At 22.0% G+C, this 19,112-nt stretch overlaps 1 protein-coding gene across 1 annotated transcript in view; it reads right to left on the bottom strand.

The window, feature by feature from the left end:
* Positions 1–6,485, bottom strand: part of LOC113547901 — a 55,203-nt gene extending 48,718 nt beyond the window's left edge. Inside the window, exon 1 of the mRNA XM_026948477.1 lies at positions 6,325–6,485. The gene's annotated coding sequence lies outside the window, so the exon portion shown is untranslated. The remainder of the gene's footprint in view (positions 1–6,324) is intronic.
* Positions 6,486–19,112: the final 12,627 nt, after the last annotated feature.

Here is a 19,112-nt window from a genome sequence, read left to right as displayed (position 1 = left end):
TTCATTGTCTATTTTAATATATAATTTGTTTTGAGAAATCTGAATTAAGAAATTAAGATAATATAATATACGTAGGTATCGGTATTAATTATGAATTTAAAACTAGAAAACGTTTTAATATATTTATATTTATAATATAATTTGTCCCAAGCTGAATAACTTAATAAATTGTCATTGGGATATATAAAAATTATTGTTCTATCATGAGCTGTACAGTTTTAGAAACACCTTTTAAATTAAATAAAGGCATTCCAAATATGTAATTATTATTATCGGATTATTTTTTAATCAAATTTAATCATGTTGAATATGAACATATTAGAATATTGTTCTAAAAATAAATCCTATAGAGAAACGCAGGCAAATGTTTATTGTAGAAATATCAAGAAAAATTATTTATAATCATTAATTATTCTAATATTATGAAATAAGTGTGTAATAACTTGAAAAGTTTAGATAAAAATGATTAAATTTATATGAAAATTTAAGATGGCTACTTAATTAACGCGCTCAATGGGTTTTACATATTATTATGTAATGTAGAAATCACGTTTCTATTTTTCTAATATCATACACAAAAATACTAATCTAATATTTAATGAATGGAGACGATTAAATAAATAATTAGAATTGTTCAGAAATGCTTACATAAATAACATTATTTAATTAAACGAATTATACGTATATTTAAATTGTTTTTTGATAAATTATACGAATTAATGTTTAATATTCTTTAAAAAATAATAAAATGTCTGTACTTAGAGAGAGATCCGTCAAATTAAAAGTGTTCGAAATTTGATGTATTACATGGTCATGATGATATTAATTCATCAAGTTACGATGGTAGGTTACTAGTATAATATGAACGTTGTTAGTAATTTAATTTTGCGGCCACTTGCTTATTAGATATACTGTGTAAAAATAACAAACCTTTATATATACCACAGTATTAAAATCGATAACGGGCGGATTTAACTTTTGCCTCACACTGTCAATAATGAATGATTTTATTTATTCCTTTTTACAAAACAGTGTGTTATAATAAAACAAAATTCATATTCAATGAATACAAAATATAACAAGTACCTAGTTACTAATTGTTTAATTGAAGAAATACTAAACTTATAACTTTCCAATTAAAACTGTTTTAGTGCAATCAAGGTAAAAAAAACTTCAGGACAAGTATAGCACTATGAGTACATAATAAACAGTTATATTAATTGAAATATTCTTATTATCTGATCAATTAATATTTAAAATTTTTGTTTTCATTTAAAATTAACAGTATCTTAATCTTGTCATATGGAAATATAAAATAACGATAGACAATTTACAAACGTAAAAACATACGGTTTTCAACTAATAGCAAATCTTCCTAGCTAATATAGGTAATAATTTAATTTTTAAATGTATTCATTGATTATACATGTATTATAGATAATAAATGATGTATTTCTAATCGGCTTTTTGAATTTATTCTAATAGCTATTTCGAAGTAAATGATTTTTAAATTTTCGTGGGTCTCTGATCAGTAGTGATCAATTAATTATGATTTATATGTTTTAATGGTAAATGACTAATTATAGGGAGTTACTATTTCTCTCAGAACCCTATTATGCGACACGCATTAGCGTATTATGCATAATGTTCTAAATTAATGGCACACAATTTCAGTTATAGGTAACAAGTTGCAGTTAGCAGATAAAAGAGTAGATTTAGTATTTGCGTTTTGATAATAATATTTAATTGATTAATATTAAAGTGGTTAAAAATTAAAATGTATATTATAGTTAAACCTTTAAATTTGTTAAATAAAAATATTTATAATGCAATAAATATTAATTTAAATATTCATATTTATTGCATTTTATCGAATAAGCTTCTTTTTACCCAGCTTGATCTCACATTGCGCATATTATTATTGAATTTATAGGTTTTATATGTTATAGTGTAACATTAAAAAATTAGCTTTTATAAATATTATAAGATAGTTCAAATATTTTATTGTTTTCAATTCCAATATTACAAAACCGTCGTTATATTTTTAAACGATTTGAAGTGCATATCAAAAATATTTCTGTTTATGATTTGTCTTGGCTTATAATAATTTTGAATAATAGTGAATTTGCTCAAGCGGCTCATTAAAAAGTATAATTTATAGAAAAACTATACTACACTTCTGATAATATAAAAATGGTTACGATTTGAAATACACAAATATTATAGTTATAAAACAATTTGTTTTTATTCAGATCTGCAATATTTTAATGTAAGTACAATTATAATATATAAATGGCCAATATACAATAAAGTATTATTATAGTATAAAATATTGTATTATTAAAACGTCGAAAGACAAATTGAAACTATTGATTTTTTTTTTTTTATGACCATAGTTTTGTTGTCGTCTTCACACGATTTATTGTAGTCCAATCGCATTCAATATGTTCTCCCTACTTTACACATGGAAACATTCTTAAATCATACAACTATTATAGTTATTTTTATTATATGCTATGAGCAAATAAAAAATAAAAATAATAAAAAAATATAAAATAATATAAAAATAATAAAAATAATAAATATTATAAAAATCATTCATTACAATTAGAATAGCATATTATTTATTATTATAAACACAATATGTTTATTTTTTGTATATTTTTTAAATATTTAAAATAGTTGGTTCATAAGAACATTAATTAATTTTTTTGTTTTTAAATTATAAGCATTTATGGAATTAATATAATTACCATACAGATATCATTAATTAAAATTATTTTACTACGATTTTTGTAATAAACGTTTATTTTTTTAAACGTATTTTTCCCTCTTTATTTTTTTTCTCTATCATTAGGGTTTAATACTATTGTATTGAAGGAAAAAAAAATAAATGAGATAAAATCAGTTCATTCACTTTTTTTTTTTTAATATTGAATGCACTATCTCTCCGATTAGAAGCATTCTGTAGAAACCCTTAATGAATCGTTAAGATATAAAGGTTTAAGATAGACACTTTGATAATACCACCAATGAAATAAAATGTACGTCTGTTACTTAAGATGGAATGCTGACATTTTAAATGCATTTGACGAGACTTCTTTATTTTAAAAATAACACATGACAAAGTCGTTGTTAGTCGTAACTTGTAAACAAATTGTAAAAATGCTTAATACTTATAAAATATTATTTTATGCACGGTGTTTGTTCTTAAGTATCTGTGTGTTTTATTCAGAGAAGTGTCCATTAGCAAAAAAAAAAAAATTCACCTTTTTTAGAAGAAAAACCAACAAACATTTTTAGAAAAAATACTTTAAAAAACCACCTTATACAAAATAAACGAATGTATTTTATTATTTTTAAGGATAGATTCCGGGATTTCGGTTTTTAGGTATTATTGGTTTTGACAGTTTTACATAAATCTACATTCTTTTTATTGGAATACAGAGCACGATTGAGTGGTTAACTATTTATTTGAGCATTTTTACGTAAAACTACAACCATAAAATAATTTATATTTTTAGAATCATAGATTAAAAACTCTTAAAAATTTGCCATTACGGATCGCTACATATTATATATATTACATTCTTAAATTCGCAGATGATGTAATCTATATATATTAAAGTGAGATACATTTAGGACATAGGTAAAAACATACATAAGTGTAATTAAAATAATAGCGATACAATTAGAAAAACAAAAATATTTTAATATTTATTCATTGGAAAGTTAAAGTAATTTAATTTATTTTGCTCCAAATCAATTTTTGTTTCTAAATGAAACAGTTTATTACAAATTTATTGTATTTTAGTTATTTTGTAATAATTAGATATTTAATATTTTTTTAATTTGCATTATTTTAATTATTATATAGAATATAGAATTATAGATGCATATTGTATAATAAAATTTGTGATAATCATTTCTTAAAAGTTAGCACAGAGAGTCGATAATATAAAATATGTATCATGAAATATATTAACACAAGACTAACTATAGCAATTATAAAAAAAAAAATTAAATTTATTTTAATTGTATTTGTAGCTTTTAATATTATCATTTTATTAGTTTTACTTGCTTACTTAGATATTAATTTAATGTTACTTATAAATGTGTTACTATTTTCAACACATTTTAAGAATATTTAATCATTTACTGTTTTGGTAAGTAGTTTAAAATTGTTAAATAGACCAATAAACTCTGCAGTAACCGAGTTCAACCCAGAGTTAGTTTTTGATTAAATCAGTTTAAATTAAAGCCGTCTTTGTATCCTGTCTGGTTTTTTATTTTTGATTACTCTGTATTAAACTTTCACTGAGATTACAAAACAAATTATTTTATTTATTTTATTTAATTGAAATTAAAAATTAAACAAATTAATAAAAAAAAAATAGATTACATTTTATAGTTTTATTGGTTTATTTAATATTAACGTTTATTTTAAAATTGTTAATGTTTGAAATTAAAGGTTTTTCCTTATCGCTGATTATTTATCATAAATAATTTAAATATTTTATTAATACATGATTAAATTAGGTTCACTATTCTCGTATTAATTGTCTTTAAGGCATTATATTTTGTAATAATACGTATTTTAAATTGTCTCTAAAGACAATTCGTATTAAAATAATTACAGAACTATATCTATTAATTAAGCTACATTGCTCTTTACAAGTTGTCATAGAAGTTTTGAATTAACCAAACGAAATTCTAAACTTTTAACATCATAGTCTTACCTAAATAGGCTTATACATCAAACTATTATAGAAATTATACTTGCAACCGTAAATCCTATAATTGAAAAGTTTTAATTCTTTTTTATGAAATTTAATTAGAATATAATAACATTTTCACAAGGTTTTTGAACAGTTTTAATTAAAAATTAAGTATGGATTTACAAATTAAATTACCGTAATTGCGTTTTTACAATTTATGTTATCGTATCTATATAACTGATATTAATGTTCATTATTTGACAAAAATAAAAATATATATTATATATATTATTATATAGTATGAGTAAGTGTACATGATAATAAATTAAAACAGATATCAGTAACTAAATATAATTATTAATTCTTTTTGTTTCATCCCAATTCACTAAATATAATTACAAGCACTTAAGGTTTAAAATTTTTAGTTGAAAGTTTCCAATTTAAAACATGTAAGGTACCTAATTTAATTAAATATCTCGTAAAAATAATTATTTTAATACATAAAAATGGATCTATTCAGAAAATACTTTTTGTCGTAATTTATTGGGTCATAATCCATCATAAACAAAATACCAATATAATTTTCAGTTTAAAAATTTATCAAATTTCATTCTTTTAGGAAAAATACTAAAACGGCTCTCATTTAAGTATTTACATGAATACATAATAATACATAATAAAACATTGAGAAGTTATATAATAGCAAATTGTATAATGTATATCTATTTACAATCTAAATCATTTTAACAACAAGAAGAATTACAAGCTTTTTTCATGGTGTATTTAAGATATAATAAAATACATTTAACTATGGATTCTATATTAACGGTAACCTAACCATTTTTAAGTATGCTGTTTTACATACTGCATTCTATTGATAGATTTATTAACCAGTAGTTGAGATATCAATTCAAACGTACGTGTATAAAGTCATTTGTTCATTGTTTTCCTTATTATTACTTATTGTCATCTATACCCTATATCAACTTGTTGTTTTTGTTTTGTATTAAAATTTATTATGATTATTTAAATACCCAAAATTACAGGTTTTATACATATTTTTTTGAATGTATAAAACTTTATTAATAGATTGGTCAATATCTAATGAAGTAAAATTATACATTTTTATATTATAAAAACATATAGCTCGGCCATTTTCATATATTAAGCATACTTACTTATTTTGTTATGTTATTCCAAATAATCTAGTAAATAAACATTATTACACTTATAAAATAGTACAAGTTAGGTTAAAATGTTTAAAAAATATGAATAATGGTTATTATTTTTAAGTATAAAATATTTTAAATTTTTAAGTAAGTATTTTTTTTAAATATTGTTGAAATTTATTTTAAGAGCTTAATTTTAATTTTATTTTTTTTAAATATTTTTTTTTTTTTGTAAATTTATTTATCAAAATAAATATCTATTAAGTTTATGGAAATTGTATTTGGTATTATAAAAACAAGTAATATATTTCAAAGTAATACAATGTAATTTTAGTAGACTTATTTTGCAAAATAATTTTTGTTTCAATGGGTTGTTATGTATTTAAAATAAAGTGTGTATACGTATTTTTAAAACAGAAAACAATTATTTTACTTACAACTTTTGTAATTTGCATCGAACTACATAGATAGAAGAAAATGATAAATAATTAACACTAATAATAATTCACAACATTTATTATGAATGTGTAACAGATTGTGACTTACGAATTTTACTTTTACATTTACAAACTGCGCGATCTAAAGAATAAAGTTTACATATTACAACAGACGTCGCTCGGCAGCGAGCCTATGTAATACTGACTAAAATTCCAAATGTTGGTCGTTGATATTGGACAAACGGGGCGGAACAGAATAAAATTACCAATGCGCACTCGTCAAACTTCCCATACGGAACATTCAGCAACCACTCATACTTATATAATTTTCTTTCAATTCAATTTCTCAGTAATATAATTATATTGATTCAGAATATGTGTTTTCAGTGTAATTATTTTCCTCAATGTAAGTACATAAATATCTATATATAAAAAAAAAAAAATTAAAATATTAAGATCAGTCATAAAGGCGTTAAGACAATTTTTACACTTTAAGCTCTTTTTAGGTTGTTGAATATTGTTTTCACATCTAAAACAATGATTAAGAACTGATAAATGAAAATTTTGAATATTTACTCTCGATAAAATCCAAAGGTTGCATGTTTCGCTTTATATTATTATATCGCTTCAAATATTATAAATATAGATGTAATTAATGTTAAGTATAATATTAACTATACTAATTAATACTTTATTATCTAATTAATATTTTAATTTTTTTTTTATTTATTACGTTAAAAAAAAATACCTCATAAAAATACTCTAACTTTAAACAAACAATTTATTAATTTGTCATTAATTTCTTAAAATCTTCCATATTTTCATTGAAAAGTTACTAAGTTCCTTTTTTTTTTTTACTAAATGTATCACTGCAACGTATCGTGTTGTGATTTGTAGTTTAAAAATGATATGTTAATTTAGGTTTTTGAATTAATTTTTTTCTAAAACTCTGACTTTTTTGATGACTTAAATGTTTGATATTAATTTGTACGTTTAGAATTTCACATTTTCTATTTTTATATTTTGGAAAATATATGATTGAATAACGTATGGCGAGGACCCTTCGCAATGTATGTGATATTATGAAATACAAATAGATAATAAATATAAATTTTTTATGACGGTGTTGTCATATAAATATAATGCTTTCAACTAGAAAGTATATCAAGTCATCATTATGACTGATATGGGAATGTTTAAACAGTTGTTTACGAAATGAGAAAAGATGCAATCAGTTATAGTAAATTAGAGTAGGTTCAGAGTAGTCTATTTTAGTACTCTGTAAAATAACGAAATGTACAGAATGAATGCGTTGCAACACTTACGATTTTACAAAAGTGAATTGTACGTTTACTTTGTATTGCCATTAATTTCATGATACTAGAATTGAGAACAATTGTGTTATTTTATTTTCACCCCTCGACATCGCTATTATTGATGACTATTTAAATATTCTTTCGGTTTTATTTCTATGTTATTAAGATAGCACAAACATATTGATTTTTTTATGGGTTCTAAGCAGGCTATATTGAATGTTTTGTTTTATTATTTAGGAAAATAAAAATTGAAGAATTAAAAAATAAAAATAAATAATGTTTTAATACATTTTATAGTAGTTTATAAGTGATCCCGTGTTAGTACTAATTGTAATTACTTATTGTACTATAAATACGAAATATTCACCATAAAACTATTTGGAGTTAGAAATTAAATAATTGCATGTGATCTAAATTTTTACAATTGATTAGAATTTTCAGGGGTTATACACAACGTCAAAATTTATACGTTTGAAAAGTTATTTGATTTTAAGTATTTAAAAAAAAATTTCCGCTGTAAAATTTTTATTAAGTTTCATAATTAATAAAAATTATTTACACTATGCGAGTGATTTATTTAATTTATAATAAATATTCTAGTTTTATTCGTTTTTCACACAAATTCTAGTGGATATGATTTTTGATGATAGACGAGCAGGAAAAGTTTTTTATTTCATTAAAGATGGATTTAAAATATAATTGAAATTAAATTAAATTTTTAATATTATAGAGAAAATTATCATATTTAAAACTGTGTTCAAAATATATTGTCTGGCATGAATATTATATATATTTTATTTAATTATACGTGCAAATCAAAGCATTATCATAGTTATCATTATAATATAGTAAAAAACCCCTATGAATAATTATGTTAGTATGTATAGACAGTTTTTAGTACACTGCAAATAAGTAAATGTATATTCTATTATAGAAGATACTACTAAAGGAAAGTACTAAAATCTCAATAGCTTAAATTCTAAGGGAAGGAAAAAACAATTTATTGAAAAATAAATAACATATGTGTGTGTGTAAAGGGTAAAGCAAAGATAATTTTATGAGGATTTATTTTTCTACGGTCTATTGAAAATTTCAAGAAATGTATACTTAATTAAACATTTTATACTTTTGCTATCTAAGGCATAGTATTATAAATTATAACCTTACAATTTTTAATATACACATCTTTGAAAGTGTAAACATTTATTATTTTTCTATTTAAATAAATTATAACAAAAAAAGGTTAATTATAAATTTTATATTATATGTTATGTATATTTGAAATAGACAATATTACGTACAGGTACAGTAAGTTGTATTTAAAATATAATTTAAAATTGTTTATCATAATATGTTTATAGTTTGTTAATTCGTAGTAGAAATATTTATAAATAATTAAAGTTTTGATATAGCCTTTTATTTTTAAATACCTAAATTAAATTAAAAATTTTTTTATGTTAAGAATATGATGAATTACTATTTTTGATGAAAAGAAGTTTGCCAATGACAAAAATTTATTTTTTTGATTTTGTATTGTTAATTAAAATTTAGGTCTCTATACTGTCTTAGTTTAAGCCTTCTTGGACTGTTACCACAGGTTAAAGTTCAGATAGAAGATTAAGGGCTTTAAATGATTTATTAGTCGGGAGTAAAGATATTTATACATAATTGAAGGTATTTCAGAGATGGTCTATAAATATAAGTCCACTTTTAGATTGAGGTTAGATATATAAAATAAGGTTTTAGAAATCATACGAAGTTGTGGGATTTTTAAAAAAATATTTAAGCGTTTGATTGTTTAACAGCAACCAAATGAAAATAATTAAAGTTTTGCAAATTAATAACTTTAAATTGAGATACATTTTTGAGTGCTTTTAGTTATTAATGTGTGTCTTTCTTCTGAAATGTAATAAAAGGTGTATAGATTTATCGTGATCTGCCCAAGTCAGACGTTTGTTGAGAGTTAAACTTATAAAACGGAAACTGAGGGCTTTAATTTTATTTTAAAGTGTACATGTTTAGTGTACTGATTAATATCTATAATATTTATTTTATATTTTTAATATCAAGATGGCATATTATTTAAACGGTTTTAAAGATATAAAGTCAATTACTAGTTTATTCTTCTTGTGAATTATAAATTAAAATATCGTCAGAAAATTTTGCTACGTGAAGTTTGGCACATCCATGCAGTGCGAGAGATAGTTGGTCCACGGTGTATAAATTAAATAAAAGTTGAAAAAACATAGAATCTCAAGAGATATCTGCTAAATTAAGTGTTAATGATAACATTTCAGTGTTTATTCTAGTGACGTAATCACGGTGAGATTTGATACAAACAAATAATGTTTTCCTTTAGTTTACAACGAATTCTAGAGTATTTTATATTATAGTCTTGGGTGACGTTTAGTAAAATATCTGATTTTGTTTTTTCAAACGAACAATAATCCATAGCATCAGTTATATGTACGATGAATATTGTATATTCTTTTGAATGTTTACTTATTGATATAACCAAATTAAGTATTAGGGATAATTTGATAAATTAATCGAAAATACCCACGCTTTAACATTAATTTTTCACATGACTTGGCAAAGACGGGGAGGAGACTTATAGAATGGTATATATCAAATTAAGTTCCGTTGAAAAGGGAGATATAACAACTATGGTAATTGAATATAATTATGCGTAAGATGAGTTAAGATTTTTTTGGTAATTAGCGAATTATTCCAGCCGTAAGTAAGTCTGGTCCATGAGACATTTTAAAAAGGGACATTTCAAATTAGTACTTGAGAGAAACAGAACTGTTTAGGAAATAAAATATAAAGTAGCAGTGGAGATATAAAGGATGTTTTTAACATATTCTGAGAACATAATGTCATTAGTGTCGTCATAAGGTTTGATATTTTTAGGATAGATGAAAACGGAAGAGTTACACTTTTTCTTTGTCAGTTTTCCACAAAGTGTCATCTAGATTTTATAATGGTGAAGATATTGATTTCTTTTTAAGACATTGACGAGTTATTTTTCAAATAGAATTATCTTTGTTGTTAGGAACGAAACTCGTAACTTGACACTTGTAGTTTACAAAGTTATTATTATTTATATTATTTTCTTTGTTATCATAGGTGTTTTGCTTATTTGTTGAAGTATTGCAATGGCATTTAACTTCAATGTGTATACCATTATACTTTACATTCTTTGTAATTCATCACGTGGTCACGTGGTCTTCTTTGAAAGTACACATTTGTTACCAAGTATTTAATAATTATTATAGTTTGTATTAAGATTGCAAATTTTTCGCTTGTTAAGGTATGTTGATTTTTTTCTTTTTTAACAGAACGTACAAACAATCACTTTGAAGACGATTCAACTACATATAAGTGGTGGTGAGCGAAACTTAGAAAATTGTAGGGAAATAAGAAGTACCTGTATAAATATTAGACATAACGTTATGCACAGATGACTGAACGGTGCCGTGCTTGTTATTGCAACTATATTAATTTCCAGGATAAAAATATTTCGTAAAATTATTAAAACCTAAAAAGTTTTAACCTTAATAATTGTTGATATTTGAGTATAACTAAATTGAAAATAATATAAATAAATCCTTAATTCGAGTTGTGGTTATTAATTTTTATTTTAATTATGTACATCTATTTGTAATAAAGTAGTTAAAAAAATAGAAGTTTAAATCAATATTAAAGAATGGACTTTTAAACTACTGTAGTATCTTAGAAATTAATACATTTTATAAATTTAATAACTTTTTGTATTTTTTTTACAATGTTCAATGCATTACTTATAAAATTAAGTTATATTTTTTATTGTTTTGAATATTAAATTTACAATAATATTTACCCAACATAAATTATTATATTTACATAAAAATACATATTATATAATAATAGTATGAGCCTCTGTATAGTATATACTCTTATTTACAAATATATCTTTTTAAAGTTTTTTCTTCAGAGATAGAACAAAGTGTTGTGTCGGTTTCATAAACAATATATTATTTTTGTGACATTTATCAAAAAAATTCATAAAATTCTTTGAATTGAAATGAATCTAGAAGTGTCTTTGAAGTAAGTACTATATTTAAATAAAATATTTTGTAACCAAAAGTCATAATGTTTAAAATAAAAGATTTAATACTTATAAATAATAATGAAAAAAAAAATGAATTGCAATTTAAATAAATAAATATTAAAAAAAATTATAAATTTAAACTTTTTAGTTTTTAACAAGCGAATAACTAAATATCCAATTTTAATAATAGCTTTTTTAATTTAAATTATTTTCTCTTTAGAAATTATAATAATTATATATAAATATAAAAATGTTTGTAGTCCTAAGTAAGTGAAATTTTAGTATGTATTGATGAAACATCGAATTCGTATAGATTTTTTAAAACATGTTTTGCAGTTTGTACCTAATATGGTTTTTTTTTAAACCATACATGAATCGATATGACATTAACATCGGTTAGGTGTTACCACATGGCACAACACCTCAGATATGAGCCATATTTTTTGTGGAATCTCATCGTGCTTTTTTCGTTAGTAAGTTTTTAATATTTATTACTTACGAGTATATTAAGCTGTATTTATTAAATTGGGCGTTATTGTTTTTTACATATTTTTTTGTGCTTTGTACCTTCTTAACGCACGTTTAAATATTTTCTATTCTTAATTTATGTTTAAATGTTCAACAATTATATGATAAGTCATGTGAATTTTAATGTTGATATATAGATATGTGTAATTTGATAGGTGGGAATATACAATTATAATTAATAGTGTAATCTAATCACTATATACCTTGTCTTTTAGCGAATACAATAATTGTTTGAAAATTAATTTTATAGCTATCCATTAATAAATTACTGATAATATTTTACACTGTTACTCAATAAGTATTTACATAAAAATTGTAAAAAATATAATTTTTCAACTTAAATTTTAACATGGTAATTTTGTTTATTGCACTTTACTTAGTAGTTTTGAACAATACAATCTACCTAAGGCCATCATTTTATAGGTTATTCTTTTCAATTTCCAAAACCATTTTTATAAAAATAAAAAGAAGAAAAGAAAACTTAATCTAATATAAAAGCTGTAATATATTTATATATATATTCCTTTTTATTGATTGCCTTACTTCTTAGAATATGATCTAATAAAGATATCGAAAGATGATATCAAAAATTATTACTTTAACGGTAAATATATTTGAGTTCATATACATTTTATGGTCTTCTTTTTAGTTGTAAACACTTTGGGGAATAATATAAGCAATTTAAATTTATAACATAAACAGTTTATTAATAGGCATACCATATATTAATTTAAAATATAAAATCAATAAAAATAATACTTATGGTTTACGAATAATATATCATAGTTTCAATAACATATAACCACCATCTTCAGTATTAATTATTGTAATATTATATTAATATATTACTGAAAGTAATGATAGTATTGCCAATACATTGTTATTTTTGAACATAAAATAGCAAAAAATATGTTTGATTAAATTGTTATATACAATAATTGCTTGTCAGTAAGAATATCTTATCAACGATTATCTCATAATTAATCAAAAAACATAAAAATGCAACTTTAAATATTTCAGTTTTCCAGTGTTTTTGTGTTTTATATTAGATAAATGATCTATTTCATACATTTATTTGAATGAATGTTTTTATAATTAAGTAAGTATCATTTTTACATATATTTTTACCTTTTTGTGTTTGTTTTGGGTTGCTCGGGCATTTGTTAATTTTTCATTTTCACAATAATCCTCATTAAAAAAAAAAAAAAAAACAGAGTATGTTTACTTATGCATATTGTTGTATACATAATTATGGGTCGGTTTTTAGAAAAAAAGAAATGTCGGTTATACATTATTATACCGTGCAGATTATTAATATGGAAAATATATTTTTTAACAATAAAAATTGTGATGTTGGTTATACAAATAAAATAGGAATTATATTTATATTAATATTTTTTATAAAAATTTAGTTTAATTTTGTATATGATATATAAATTTAATTTACAAATATATGTATTAATTTAATACATTTTAATTAGTTTTACGAAATACGTGTTAAATTTAATTTGAAATATTAACTATTAAATATCTTAAGACTAAGTTTGACTAATAACTACTGACACGTTTATTATTTATGCAGGTTAAAACCATAAATTATTATTTTGATTAGTTGTATTTTATTATATTATGTAATAAATAATGATTTCCTTAAATACTGTATTTACAATAATAATATATAGTAATAATTATTATACTCGTGTTTTTAATTAAATTTTATCTTTTGTTAATTGTTAACTACATTATTTTAAAATTATTTTGTGTGTCTTTAGGTATTATTTTGTGTATTTTATAATGTATACAAAGGGCTTGTTCCGCGTTTCTATAATAACTAAATAAATTAATATTTACTTATTATATGATATATTCATATAAGTAGCAAAATTGCCTATTCAGTGCGCCAGCTTTAAAATATTAGAAAAGTGTAGGTAGTGTATTAAGCCGAGTCAATTTAATTTATTATGATTAAATTCATAGGTTAATGGTCGAAAATTATATCAAAAAAATACTGAAATATTTATTTTGATGCAAAATAAAGTTTTGTTAAATAAATAATATACATATAAGATCACGTATTGAAAAAAACAAATTGTATACTTTACTATATCATTATTAATTATTATAGAATTATGCATTATATTGATTTATACATTTTAAACAACAATACATATCACGTTGATTATATTTTGCACTGAAAATTAAAATAGTGATTAAATTTTTTCTATATTTAGAATGGTAAAAGTAATATAGTAATACAATAGCATCTATAATGTAAATGTACTTATTACCTATAAAATTTTATTAATTTAAAAGAAAATGCACGTATTATGTTTTACTTTAAATATTAACGCTGTTTATTTATTGTTATAACAATGTTTTTTTTTATCGCTATTATTTTTCTAATATTTTACTTATTTTAAATAACAAGTATCTAATCATAATGTAGAATATATTTACAAGCATTCTAACGGACCAATAATCAGTAGTTATTTAATTTAAAGTATTTTAAGTTATAAATAATTAACAATTTATTTAAAATTAAATATGTGTAAGTATAGTGGAATTCACAGAAAAATATTTTTTTTACTTGAGGTTTTAAATTAAAAATGTATACTGTCGTTAAAAATATGTAAAAAATTATTGTAATGATATAAAATAGTAATAAATACGATTTTTTTAAAAATCTGTACTAAATTGAAGTAATTAAATTAGTCGATTATTTATATTTTTAATTGTTTTAAAAATGACCTACTGTTTTGGTTAAGTCTTGAGTATATGTATGAGAATGACTTTGTTTAGTTCAATTAAATTTATATTTATTAAAAACAAAAATTCGGTTTTATAATTGTAAAAAATTAAAGTTCTTTGATGTCATATATTATACACAATTTTATAATGACATTGATTTTTAATGTTACGCTTTTTTTGGCACAAATAATATACATTTTTTATATCATAGGCGTTTATATAAAATTATAAAATACACCCTTTAGCCTAGTATAATGCCTTCTTACAATTTAATAGAAAACAGTAATCAACTATTACTAAAATGACCACAACAAATCGAATACGAATTTCCGTTTAAATAATTACTTACTTATTATTTTTTTTTGAGTATACTTTTAAAAGGCCTCATATTATAAAAGTTTAATTAATTTTAGTAATGGATAAAATATTATTTTACTATAATATTTAGGTCTTAGTCATTATCTATTGAATATAGTGCTCTATTAAATTTTATATTGCAAGTGAGGTATATAAGCTGAATGGGGTCATTCAAATGATTTATCACGAAGCACTTTTAATTTTATTTTAATAATAATAATTTAAGTATACGGTCCATTAAAATAAATCTAAACTTAAAAGATTAAATATTTAATTTTTAATATGTACCTTACACTTCCTTCGGGTTCATTATTGTTATCTTAATAAACAAAATAAAAGTTAAATTACATTGAATTATTTATACAAATAAAAGTGTAATAAAATTTAATAGATGCATACAATTTTATAATTAGAAAAGTCTAATTTAATATAATAGAGTTGTATTCGTTAGTTTTATTCATTCTTGTTGTTAAATTGTTCAATTGTTTTTAATAGTTTTCTTAAGATAGACATCTTTCTATTGCGATCTAGTTTTCTTGTTTAAATAATATTTTATACGGATTTAATGATAATATTTAACATACACATGTGACACGTGCTAGTCCTGTTTAACAAACATAATATCATATTATAAGTGAGTTATTTGAAGTGTACAAAAACTACATTATTTATTTTATTATCTGTCAAATATTTCTAGTGAATAAGTTAAGACTATGACTATAATTGTATTATTTATTTGTATAGTATAAACTAGATTTGTATTATTTTAATATATCGTAGAATTTAAATAAGAATTTCTAAAATAAAATTTTAATGTATATATTATATATATATAATTGTGTGTGTGTGTGTGTTTATTAATTGTACAAATATAATAGATAAAATTATATTTATTGAAAATTATCAAAATATGTGGATACTGGTTTAATAATTAATATTCATTTTCAGTATTAAACAAACTGTTTGTACATTAAATAATTGTCGAGTTATAATAATATCACGAGCGATGTACTAGGTAAAGCTTTCTGGTAGACTAAATCTAAATTTATGTATAATGAATATTGTATAATCCCTTTATATAATCCTATCTGATAAATTATTTATTATTAAATTTACATATAATATTTTAATGTAGACATTTTCTAAAATGAGTATCTTAAAGTTGATTGTCTACACTATATAATTTAGTTGTACATTCATACCACCAAATATCATCGTGATTCCCATTTTATGTATTAAAAAAAATATACATAATTAGGTGACTGATAATGTTATCTTTTTCTTAAACTTTTTTAAGAGTATGATAAGTATATTTTATTTTATTAATATATTTAATGTTACAATGTAGGTGTTATATATTTTTACATTATTATGATTGTAGTATAATAATTATATTTTACAAAAATATAAAAATATAACTATAATTCATGCATATAATAAAAAACATTATATTTTTTAAATACTTTTAGTGAATAATTATTAAGATTATAAACATTAATTGAATTTAATGTATGCTAACACATATTTAAACAAACGTTCCTAGGTTCTATTAAATATTTCAAATTTGAAGTATTTAAAAATGTGGAATATTCGAACTATTAATTATTTTTAGTTAAATATTTTTATTTTAAGCCTAGTATCTTAGCGTGCTTTATTTTTTAATTTTTTTTTATTATTTAACTATTTTTAAATTTATTCTTAGATACCTTATTATTTTTATCATATAAAACAAGTATTTGATATAAAAAAGGAAAGATATTCTCAAACTTTTGTTTTTAGTATAGCAAAATATTAAAAATTGAAGAATAATTCTAAGAAATAAAACAAAGGCTCTGCATTAAAGTTGGACTTTAAAATAATTAATTAATAAATATTGTCTTTAAACTGCATATGGTTTATAGTGTTTATACTATAACAAGTGAAATCAATATAATTAAAATAAAGGCACTCATCAGTACAACGATGACAAACATACTAAAACATATACTAAAAAAAACTTATTGTTTAGTATGTATGTATTATGAAAAGCTCAATGATGGCCGATGGGTTAAAATTGTGTCAATGCAGGAAAAATAACTGTTATTAAAAACACTTTATTTTTCTAGTTATTCAGTAGCATGAGTCACGAAAATTCGATATATTTTAATTTTTAATCATTAATTTGATATGAATTTCGACCAACAAGTATTGTTACCTATCTATTATAATGTTCAACGTATAAAATGTGTTCCTAAAATGGTTTTTCTTCATAATATATGTTATACTAATAAACTAGGTCGGTGAAAACATAGTTTGAGTAGGTTTCGTGTCAGGTGTACAATGTTTTTTTTTTTTAAGCTAGAGCGACATGGTTGCTTGCCGTATTCGAGTAGCAGGTAATTAGTGGTTAGTTATAGTTAGTCTTTAAACTTGTTTTTACACTGTAACTTTTCACTGGTAGGCATGTCTTAAAAGTGTACAAGATTAAATACATTTATCGTGTGTGCATGTAAAAATGTAATTATAATTTTACATTTAAAAAACAAATAAAATAGGAAAAAATATCATTGTCACGTAATATTGGAAAAAAAATAGTACACGACAATCAAATTGCCAATATAACACTCCTGTAGGTCATCATAGTTTTAAAATTGCAACGTAGTGATGATGAAAGTTTATATCAAAACCAAATAATTATGTACAGTAGAAACAGTGATTGTCAATGAAAAATATTTAGTGCTTACTGTTGCGTATATTTATTATTTCAACTCCAATCTATTTAAATGTATTGTTTCAAGTATGGAAATTATGGTTTTATATTTTATCTCAAATATAAAGTTATATTAAAAACAATATTATATGAAGGATACAGTGGAAAAACAGTAGCAATCCATTTGATTTTATGGTTTGATTCGATATCAGAGATTAGGAGTAATATTGACTGTTGAAATCCGTTGAGTGAAAAAAATCTTTCAATTCACTATTATTAAATGAAAGGATTAGATATAGAGACTGCTTAAGAAAGATTATAGTCTATGTGGTTTTGGAGAAAAAAGTTTGAAGTTCAACTCCGAAATATTAATGAACTAATACCATTTTCCCCTTGTATCCTTAATATTACATCATATTTCATTAGTATATATTTCTCGAAAAAAAAAAAAAGAGTATGCATATAAAATTGGTTAGTTCAGCTAATCGCATTAGTGCTTATGATTTGTTTTGGTAATTTTAGTAAGTAACGGAGTAATTGATTTGTTACTCTCGAGGGAGTTGTGTTTTCAAGTATTTTTCACTATTTTTTGTATTCATTACATATCAAATAATGAATAGTAATTTGATATATATTTGAAAACATGATATTATATTATATAACTGTCTAATAGAGCGAGTTTATTCATTAAGTTTTTACGAATGATTTATAAATAATGAAACAGAGGCATGTGTTCCATAATGTATTTATTTTTTATTCTCTTAAGTTAATATTTAGTGTTTTATATATTGATTTTATGCTGTTGAAAGGATTTTTCCGTTAATTTTCGTTGGTTGTCTTTGACAACCATTGAAAAATAATGATTTTTTTATTGTGACATCGTTGAAGTTTTATAGGATTGCATGTAAAATTGAGCTCTGTATTATAAATAAGGTAGATTTAGTGTTCGTCTATATTATACTACTAATAGCTAATATGTAATCGTTAATATTTTAAAAACGTCATATATTTTTTCCATTTGAAACACGCAATATGAAAAAAGACCTCTGTAAATAAT

This window comes from Rhopalosiphum maidis, chromosome 1, assembly GCF_003676215.2.
Source record: "Rhopalosiphum maidis isolate BTI-1 chromosome 1, ASM367621v3, whole genome shotgun sequence".
NCBI classification, from domain to species: domain Eukaryota; kingdom Metazoa; phylum Arthropoda; class Insecta; order Hemiptera; family Aphididae; genus Rhopalosiphum; species Rhopalosiphum maidis.
Note: the sequence above shows the minus strand (reverse complement) of the source record. Positions and strands in the feature narration are given on the sequence as shown.